At 31.1% G+C, this 9,395-nt stretch overlaps 1 long non-coding RNA gene across 3 annotated transcripts; it reads right to left on the minus strand.

Moving 5' to 3' along the window:
- Window positions 1-238: 238 nt before the first annotated feature.
- LOC114393738 lies at window positions 239-6,229 on the minus strand. Of its 3 annotated transcripts, none has more exons than XR_003662595.1 (6): window positions 5,738-6,229; window positions 4,768-4,922; window positions 4,573-4,688; window positions 2,878-2,927; window positions 2,447-2,478; window positions 239-718 (listed from the first exon to the last, which is right to left on the minus strand). It is a non-coding gene; the product is annotated as an uncharacterized LOC114393738 (long non-coding RNA). The 3 variants fall into 3 exon arrangements; XR_003662596.1 differs by having other exon boundaries at window positions 4,785-4,922; window positions 5,696-6,229; XR_003662593.1 differs by having other exon boundaries at window positions 5,696-6,229.
- Window positions 6,230-9,395: the final 3,166 nt, after the last annotated feature.

Below are 9,395 nucleotides of genomic sequence, written 5' to 3' on the forward strand. Positions count from 1 at the left end.
ATCTATGTTGAATGAATTCAAAACAAGATGAACATTTTTTTATAATTTCTAACTGTATAATTTAAAAAATTCAAAACATAACAGTATTCAACACAACACACAACATGCTAAAAAATCCATATTCCATAGATCCCATATCACATACATATAATGGAATTCAAATACTTGTGACCACACCCTGCAGCCATGTCAATTACTTAAAATTCTAGGAAAATAATAGCTTTAATACATATACGGATGAACAACAATCCCTAAAGTTAATATTCTCCACATCACTGAGTGTAGAGGAAAAAGCAAAATCCAATGCAATTGTTCCATGGAAATGACAACATAAACAGAGGTTTGACTGCCGCAATCACTTTACTAAATTATGCAATCTCACACCTCTCCTACTTAAATACCTTTTTCTAGCATTCTGGATAAAAGAGAATATGCAAAAACTAAAAAAAGAATAAGAATTCCCTCACTCATGCCAGCCTTAAAACTTTCCAACATACTATTTACTCTGGCCAAATTTACTAAGAACTGAACAACTTTAGAAGAATAAATCATTCAGGGTATATGTCGAGCTTGAGGCTGAGTATTATCTATGTTGGAAAATAAGATTGTGCCCTCAATGAAAAGTAAATGATACTGATTTCTGAAATAAAAATTAATAAAAATAAACAGCAGATACCTTCATAATATGTGCATTTAAAGGTTGAAGGGTGGGACGGGACTGCATTAACAAGAAGTGAACATAATTGTTAGAACAAACTCAAATTAAGTTCCTACTAACAAAGCCATACACCTTTTCTCTATCAATTAATAACAGTATGATTTCAAACACTGCACTTATAAGAGACATCACCCCAAAGTGCATCCTAAATTTATGATATACTTGTCACTTGTCATAAAAAATATATACTTGTTAGACACACGTCAATCTGTGTTCCATTTAAAAATTCAGCACGCAACTCTGATCTAGCCATTTAAAATCCTCAACCAGCATAGAATTATAATTCTTGAAAGAATTTAAGATGGAAAGATTAAAAAATAAAGATAAATGTCTGTAAAGTTATAAATAATCAACCTCAACCTGCAAAATTATAAATAATCAAATAACAAGGAGATCACGTCTTCTAATATATAAAGTAAAAAATAAAAATAGAATTAAAATTCTAACTGTCCACAAAAAGAAGATGAGATTAATATAAAAAAGTAATTTATACAAAATGATGAATGATTCTATATATTACATGCATGGCAAAGAGCCACCGACTAAAGAAAATTGAGTCACATTTTAAAGTTAATCAAAAGTAGGAAATTTGACTTAATTGCATTAAAGCATGTTAAGTTAAGCTTTTAATAGTTCTTTTAATTAATTATTGTCAACTTAGAACTATGTATTACTACTTTTATAAGAGTTTCCTACTTTATTTTATGATGAATAGAAAAGACAAAGATATGCAGAGAAATAAATGTACTTTTATATTATAAATTAGAATATACAATTTACAGATTCTCACCCTCTTCATTCTCTTTATCTTTTTAAAGACATGTTAAAAAAATTTCTCCTATCTATAAAATTAAAGGTGCATTTCATTCATTATTCATATAACTAAGAAAAAATGTCTCTCAACTAACTCAAATTACATTCTTTTATTTTTATCAATACATTTATTTTCTTAACGACTATTTTTTTCAATCTACTCTATCTTTTATCTATATTTCCAATTTAATTTTAGTTAATAACTTTTTCCCAATCAAGCTTTATAATCTCAACGTTAACAATTCGAGAATAGTTTGAATGTGTATATCATATCATGGCTTGTACACACATTTTTAATTACAAAATATCTTTTAATATTTATTAATTATTAAATTGATACAATTAAAAATACTTAAAGGAAAATTTTCATAAAAATAAATAATTAAGTCATAAATAAACTAAACATGGAAAGTTTAAGCTTTTTTTATATATTTAACAAGTCAAATTCAAGATTTTAATTGACTCAATATTAAATAAATGAGTCAAGCCCAAACAACTCAATTTTTTTCATAAGTTTAGACTTTAAGTATTATATTTGGCTCGACTGTTTTACAGCAGTACTTACCTTTCTTTGTAACATATGTCCACAAGTAACTTAATTTAAACTTAATATATAATGTTAAAACTTAGGACTTTATATGAAAATTACTAATCCATCATTTTACATTAAATTGAATTTATTCAATGAAGTAATTATAAATCTCATTTATTTAATAAAAATTCTTTAGTGTATTATTAGTGTCTTGACATATTATTGTCTTCTAGTTGTTAGTGGTGAATATGATATCATACGAGCCTAGCTAAAATTCAAAGCAGGGAGCAAGATACTTTCAAAATGCAGCATACCAAAGCAAGCATGTCTCTGCAAATGCCCCTTAAATCAATATGTTATTGTGGAAAGACCATGAAACATACCGTATGGTGCTCACCAAATCCTTACTTCAGACCTGTTTTTAAAAAAAAAATGAAAGAAAAATCATTACTCAGAAGCATCAAACTGCATTACCAATTCAATATGATCTAGTCACTACTTGTTTGTACAAAATAACTTCCAAACTCGTGATACTTTGAAACTGGACAAGGTAGGACTACGATTGAAAAAACTCATTTAGAAATGCAGCCCTACTTAGAAGTTTCTCATCATAGATTATAAAGTTAAAATGACATTTAAAGCCGATTGAACAATTCCTCAAGACCATCAAGACAACTTAGCAAATATTTATGCAAATGATAATTTGGAAATTTTCTGGAAAAATTCAGCTATTAGAATATCTTGCATTTTTCACAAAGTTCTAGAAAATTCCAGGCTAAACGCAATCTGTTAAGTCACAGCTCCAAGGAATTACTTTTAATTTGAAGGTTCATTTCTAAGGACTTCAGGGGCCATCCATTGAGGCTGCATTTTGACAGAACATATGCTTGTTAGCAAGAGAGAGAAATAAAACTTCATTAACTAAAAACATTTTAAAGATTTTACTATTACTAGTTGTTCGTGTATGATGTTTTGTATCTAAAAAGTGAAAAGTGTTGTCATTACGATGCCTCTCCTAGATTTTTTTTAGTTAATAAAGTTGCATCCTTCAACCTAGACAGGCCAAAGTCTCCAACCTGAAAAAAAAAAAAGAGAAAAAACTCTATATTGAACCTTCCTAGGACTACTGAATGATAAACAATAGCATAAGAACCTCCAAGATAGAGTAGAACATAATTATGTCAGTAAACATTAGTTGAAATAAGAATATTCAGAAACATTTCAAGTTCTACCAAAAGAAAGATTCAGGCAGATCAGTTAAAACTTTTTTGTCCTAACTATTTCAGAACTTGAGGGAAACTATTTTTCAGTACTTGTTTATCACAATTCATCACCCATTAGACATTGAAGTTTCCTTCAAAGGGATTGAGTTTACATGTGGCATAAAGGATTCTAAGCCATTAATGGATTGAGTTTAAATGTCACAATAATCAGGTTTAAAAATGAATGCTCTTTTTTACTCTAGAAAATGATGCGATGATGCATTCAAAATTGACTTGTATATATGCATTCTAATAATGAACTCATCTACTTTAGAGATGACATTACAGGGTAACTTATTAAAAAAATCATGTGTGGTGCTTCGCTAGCTTTCAAGGGAGCTTAATATTTTAGAAACTCAAAATATACCAAGCTAGCTATGGATATGGCAGATATCTATAAAACACATACATGAAACTAGCTAGATTTTGATAAAATTAACATTTTCCACAAACAATTTTAACACATGAGAAACACAGAATAACTAACTCCTCATAAAAGATCACACTTAACCAAAATAAATAAACAAAAAGGGGAAACAAAAATAGCTATACAAGAAGTAGAAGAAACCCAAAAGAGGTTTCTTTGGTTTCATAGCATCAAACTTTTGCTTTGCTTTGAGTTTCTTTCTTAAATTAGTCTACTGCACTGATCTATTGATTTCCTCGTTTGATTTAAGTCTTAGCACTAGTTTGCTGAAAAATCCATTGTAACATACACTATTGGAAAAAAGGATTGAAAGTCAAAGACTTTCGACCACGATTCCACAAAAAATCGTTTTAGAAAAAAAATATCTTTTTAAGACAATTGTTAGTTAAAAACTGTCTTAAAAAGTACACTTTTAAGAACCGTCTTAGAATAATTTTTTTAAATAAAAAAAAATAAAAATTAGTGAAGATTCTAAGACGGTGTTTCGAAAAACCGTCTTAAAAAAGAAAAAAAAAATCATCTTAGAAGGGTATCTTTCTAAGACGGGTTTTTTTAAAACTGTCTTAGAATGTATTTTTTAATAAAATTAAAATAATAATAAAATTATCATTAAAATTTTTTATTTTCATCTCAAAAAAATCTTTTAAACAAATGAAAATTAAAGGATTCAAACTTCTCTTCATAAATTAAAAATCATATTTATCACTGATCAAATGTTAAAGAAAAAAATGACAAGTTCCCTAACTAGAACATCAATCAAGAGAAGCTAAACACTATTGAGAGAAAGTTCATAACAAGATGAACATCGAAAATCACTAACGCGCATGATTCAGGTCTTCTAACAAATCCAATCTCAGCCAAGATTTGCAATGCAGAAAGCTGGGCAGCATCATTCCTTCCAATAGGGTAATTACCCAAAATATAGTCATGCTGCAACTGTAACAAAGCATCCATGCACCAATGATGTAATACTCTCTAACTGATCATAGATATATCAGAAATTCTTAAAACTTACATGATTCTTGCTCTTACTTTGCCATCGTTGGACTCGTTGTTCTTTTAACTTTGAAATTTCTGTTTCTGATATGCAAATAAGTTCTGTAGAAATTGAGCATGTCTGTGATGGAACGGATGAATGCATTTTGGAGATAGCTGCAATTGGTGTTGCAACTGCAAATGGAGGCCCAAAACAACTGATTACATTTGTAGTTTTAAAGGAAGAATACAATTCTAGTGCAGAAACTCTAAAGATGAAATTCACTAAAGCTATTCAAAGCAACATTAACCCTTTGCTTATGGTTTGAGACTTTTGGTTTGTTTTAAACAATTGTGAATTGGTTGCGGTTTATTTATTACTTTGTGAAAACTGGCTTGGCTTGGGATGATACACTTCACTGACTTTGCATCAAGAATAACATTAGTATAGATTACATCAGATATCATTTGACAATCCTCCCTTCTTCCAAAACACAAGAATCCCTCCCTAAATGAAACATTTTGTTTTGATGCATTGCATATATAAAATGAAAGGAAAATTGCATATATGTTCCCAAATATTCAATCAATACATCTTGATCTAAGTTGATCTTAGTTACTCTATTTTTTCTGTATGATATTGTTTGTTAATTGTTTATAATTGCACAATTAGATCTTCTCATAGCTGCATATTGAAGAACAGAGAGCATAGATCGATCTTTTTAGATAAGCGCAGTTGTAATATGTTATTATTAATTAATTTATAATAAGAAAATGGTATAAAGAATTAACAAGAAAGTAGTACCTGCAAATTAGGATTTGGGAGATCAATTCAATAGAAACAAAAACCACTAAATTACCAATAATGCATGCTTAAACCGGACATGAGAGGAACCTTATTATAGTAGTTTCTACAGTACCTATTCCAAGTCTTAAACCACGAAACATGATAAAGAGAAAGTAAGTACCAAGTAGAAGGGAACATTTCTTTGAACAATGAATGTATATACCCGTAGTCGGAGGAGCACGTCACCGCCAAAGGTCGTTAGGGTCTTCGCGTCTTTCAACCCCACCGTCGCCGTCGTCGGAACTCGACGCCATACCTTTTCGAACGTTGTAATTCTGGTTCCACGGAAACGTCGTTGCCATTGGTCTCGATCGCCTCCATTCAGGTTCCCAAACACTCGCATTGGCATTCGCAATTGCAGTCGCACTTGGCTTTAAGCGTCTCCATTCCGGTTGGAATAACAACTCCTCTTTGGTGACACGATTGGAAGGTTCTAAAAGAGGAGCACTAGGCCTCGGTCGTCGCCATTCAGGTTGCAGAACCACATCCTGCTCAGTTCCAATTGGGCACCGCCATTATGGTCGCAGATTCAGTCCCTCAACGCAACGCGTGACTGTGTGCTCCTTAGTGGGCACAACAGAGACAAGGATTGGGTTTGGAATGGATGCAGAGCCTCTGCTTCTAATCCCTCATGGGATTGGGGCTTAGGGTTCCTTTGCTGGTTGTGCGTGGACCACTCATATATATATATATATATATATATAGGGCTTTTAAATTCAATTGAGATAACTACGGTGTTTTAATAAAACCCATCGTAATTTTTATGACCAACACATATTCTAAGGCAGTTTTTAATAACTGTCTTAGAATGTGTGTCGTACAAGGCTTTTTTCAGTAAGATAATTATAAAAATGCCACTAGTTCGTTTTTTTAAGGCGGTTCCAAAAGAACCGTCGTAGAATGACTGTCATAAAAACACGCATTTCTAGTAGTGATAACAATTAGTTATGTAAACTATTTCAGAATAACGTATTTATCTATAACAATCAATCAGACACCCCCTCATTCCCAATAAAACAACACCTGAAGCCCGAGGAGTAAACCTATAGACCCATTAGAACTTCAAAATGTCATCATTGTATTTAGTTTCTAGTATAAAGTCAGATGTCATCACATAAATATCAAAAACAAAATCCCACCCAACTTTTATCATCTAGTTACCCTTTTTTCCTCGATAATTAGCAACAACATTTTGTTTGTAAACAAAGTGAAAACAATAAGAAATTCAAAACCATAATAGACCGAGATCAGTTTCCACTAAAGACCGATGATCATCTCAGTAGGCACCAAAGGAAGATAAGCAGGAACTTGAGGGAAGAGCGGAAGCTAGTGGAGCTTCCGCCATGCAAACACCGCACACTGCTTCGCCGTTGTCGTGGGCTCGTACTTGGAGTAAATGTTCATGGCGTAGGTAGAGATGACATCACGGCCTTTTTCACGTTGGAGGGAACATGGTTGTCTAACTCGACAACCTTCCGATTCGTGTATTTGAGGACCTCGTCGGGGACAAGGTGGAACCTGTCGTAGACCGAAGCCACGAAGGTCTTCATGACCTCCTCCACGATGTCGACGTTGGGCTTCAGACAACCCGCGCGCTCCTTGGTGTATGAGTAGAGGATGGCATAGCACATCAGAGCCTTTAGGGGAGGCTGGTGGAGTGAGAACGCGAGGGGGAGAGTCCATGGACCACCTCGTCTTTGAGGGCAAAGAAGAAACCCTACTTCTTTTCCATTTTGAAGAATCAAAAAAAGAATTTAAAAAGTCAATAGGCCAAGCGAGAGAATATAAAAGATGAAAGATGCATTTAAGACGATTTTACTAAAATCGACTTTGAATATCTTATTTCAAGACAGTTTTGTAGAACCGTCTTAAAAACAGTATCGTAAAAGAATGTTTATTTAGTAGTGCCATGAGGTTGTGTATGCTAAGCTACTATGTATGGAATTCATTGCTTATAAGTACATATTGCAAATTTCAAGAAAATAAAGAATTTTTCATTAATTCAACATAATTCAACACTACTTAAATTGCGTGAAAGTTTCAAGTAGAATAATTCATTGCAATTTTTTCCGAACTAGTCTCAAGTGAATATCAAAACTTTTATAATCATTCCTAATATAATGACTCTTCCCCTTTATAATTACAAAAAAGAATCTCTATAATTATATATTAGCTTTACAACGCTTAAATCAGTCTGGTTATATACCACTCACACTCAGATCATCATTATTACACTTATTATATTTTTTTTTATATCGACAAATATTAGTTGTGTTAGTATTATTAATTTTTGTTAATAAAAAAATTAAATATACAATCTTTTTTCTCTTTTCTTCTCCCTTATATATCTTACCTCATATCTCCTTACACTTATTACATATGTGCCAAATTAAAGAAATCAAAATCTACTAGTACATGAGTAGTTTGATGTGAACAGTGTTGTGAAATGATTTGTCAGAAAACATTTTCTTTAAAAACCAATATGTATTAGTACTGAAGAAGGTCGTCAATAATAATAATAATAACCTTCCGAAAAAAATAAAATAAAATAAAAGTATACATAACATAAAAACTATCAAAAAGAAATATATATATATATATATATATATATATATATATATATATATATATATATATTTTGCTTGATTGAGGCAGATCAGAATGACTAATTCATCAATTTTAAACGAAGTTATTGAAAATTCCCGCAATTAAAGCAATCGATAACGGTTCTACTTCCTTTTTATTTTACTAGTTGGAGCCATAAAGTTGGACCTGTCTTCTTCCCTTGGAGACAATTAAACTAATTAATACCAGTAAAGGATATGCCGTCTATTTAACGGTTTCATCATATTCAACAACCAGAACCAGCTATATATCTATGCCCTCACATATTTGGACATGCTCTATATATTTCCCTCTTGGTGTACTTATTCTTCATTCAGATATAGAAGTAGGTATAACTAGATATACCAAAATCTAGCTGTATGATTTAATTTCCAATTAAGGGTGGAAACGATTAAAGCATTAGGTCCACGCAGAGGTGATAGGGCATTACATTAATTAATTGTATATAATATGTAACTTACGTCCCTTTCCATTACATAAACTCGAAAATGTGATAATATTACGAGTGGTGATGACTTAAAAAAAAATAAGTCTGACTTCTCAAAAAAATTAAGAATAGTTGTTGTATGAAATAAGTAACAGCAACGTACTACTAATTTGTTTAAGAGTCAACTAGTATGTCGCATCAAACGAATATTTTTTTTTTGGCTTTATATCGTTTTTGTATTATTATCAAGAGGTCTCCTGTATTGAGCTTGGAATAAAATTTCAGTTTCTTGTAACTACTGATGTTACTCTTCTTTTTTTTTCTTGAATTTGAATCTTCTAAATTAACCAGAAATTTGGTTTTGAAGAAATCTTTCATAGCTCAAATAAAAAAGATAATCATATACTAGTTGAAAATATGATTAATAATCAATGTTTTGAATGAGTACTTTAGTTAACTGATAAAGAATTTAATTATTTTTAAGTAAGAAATCTGGTTAAACGGTATCTTAGGACATTAATTAAGAAATTAAAAAAGAAAATTTTATATTAAAAATCATTTGGAACACATTTAAACATCATAGAGAGACACATTTTTACTGGACTTTCCATTATTTTTGTAAAAAAAAAAATCCCTTATTTTAAGGTATAATTGAGTAATTGAGGAAAAAAAACACATGATCGCATTTTGGAATTCTAAAATAACCAACCAAATTTTAAATCAACAATAAAATGTTAAAACATCCAAGAATTAGGAGTGAATAACAAAA

This window comes from Glycine soja, chromosome 2 (assembly GCF_004193775.1).
Source record: "Glycine soja cultivar W05 chromosome 2, ASM419377v2, whole genome shotgun sequence".
Taxonomy (NCBI): domain Eukaryota; kingdom Viridiplantae; phylum Streptophyta; class Magnoliopsida; order Fabales; family Fabaceae; genus Glycine; species Glycine soja.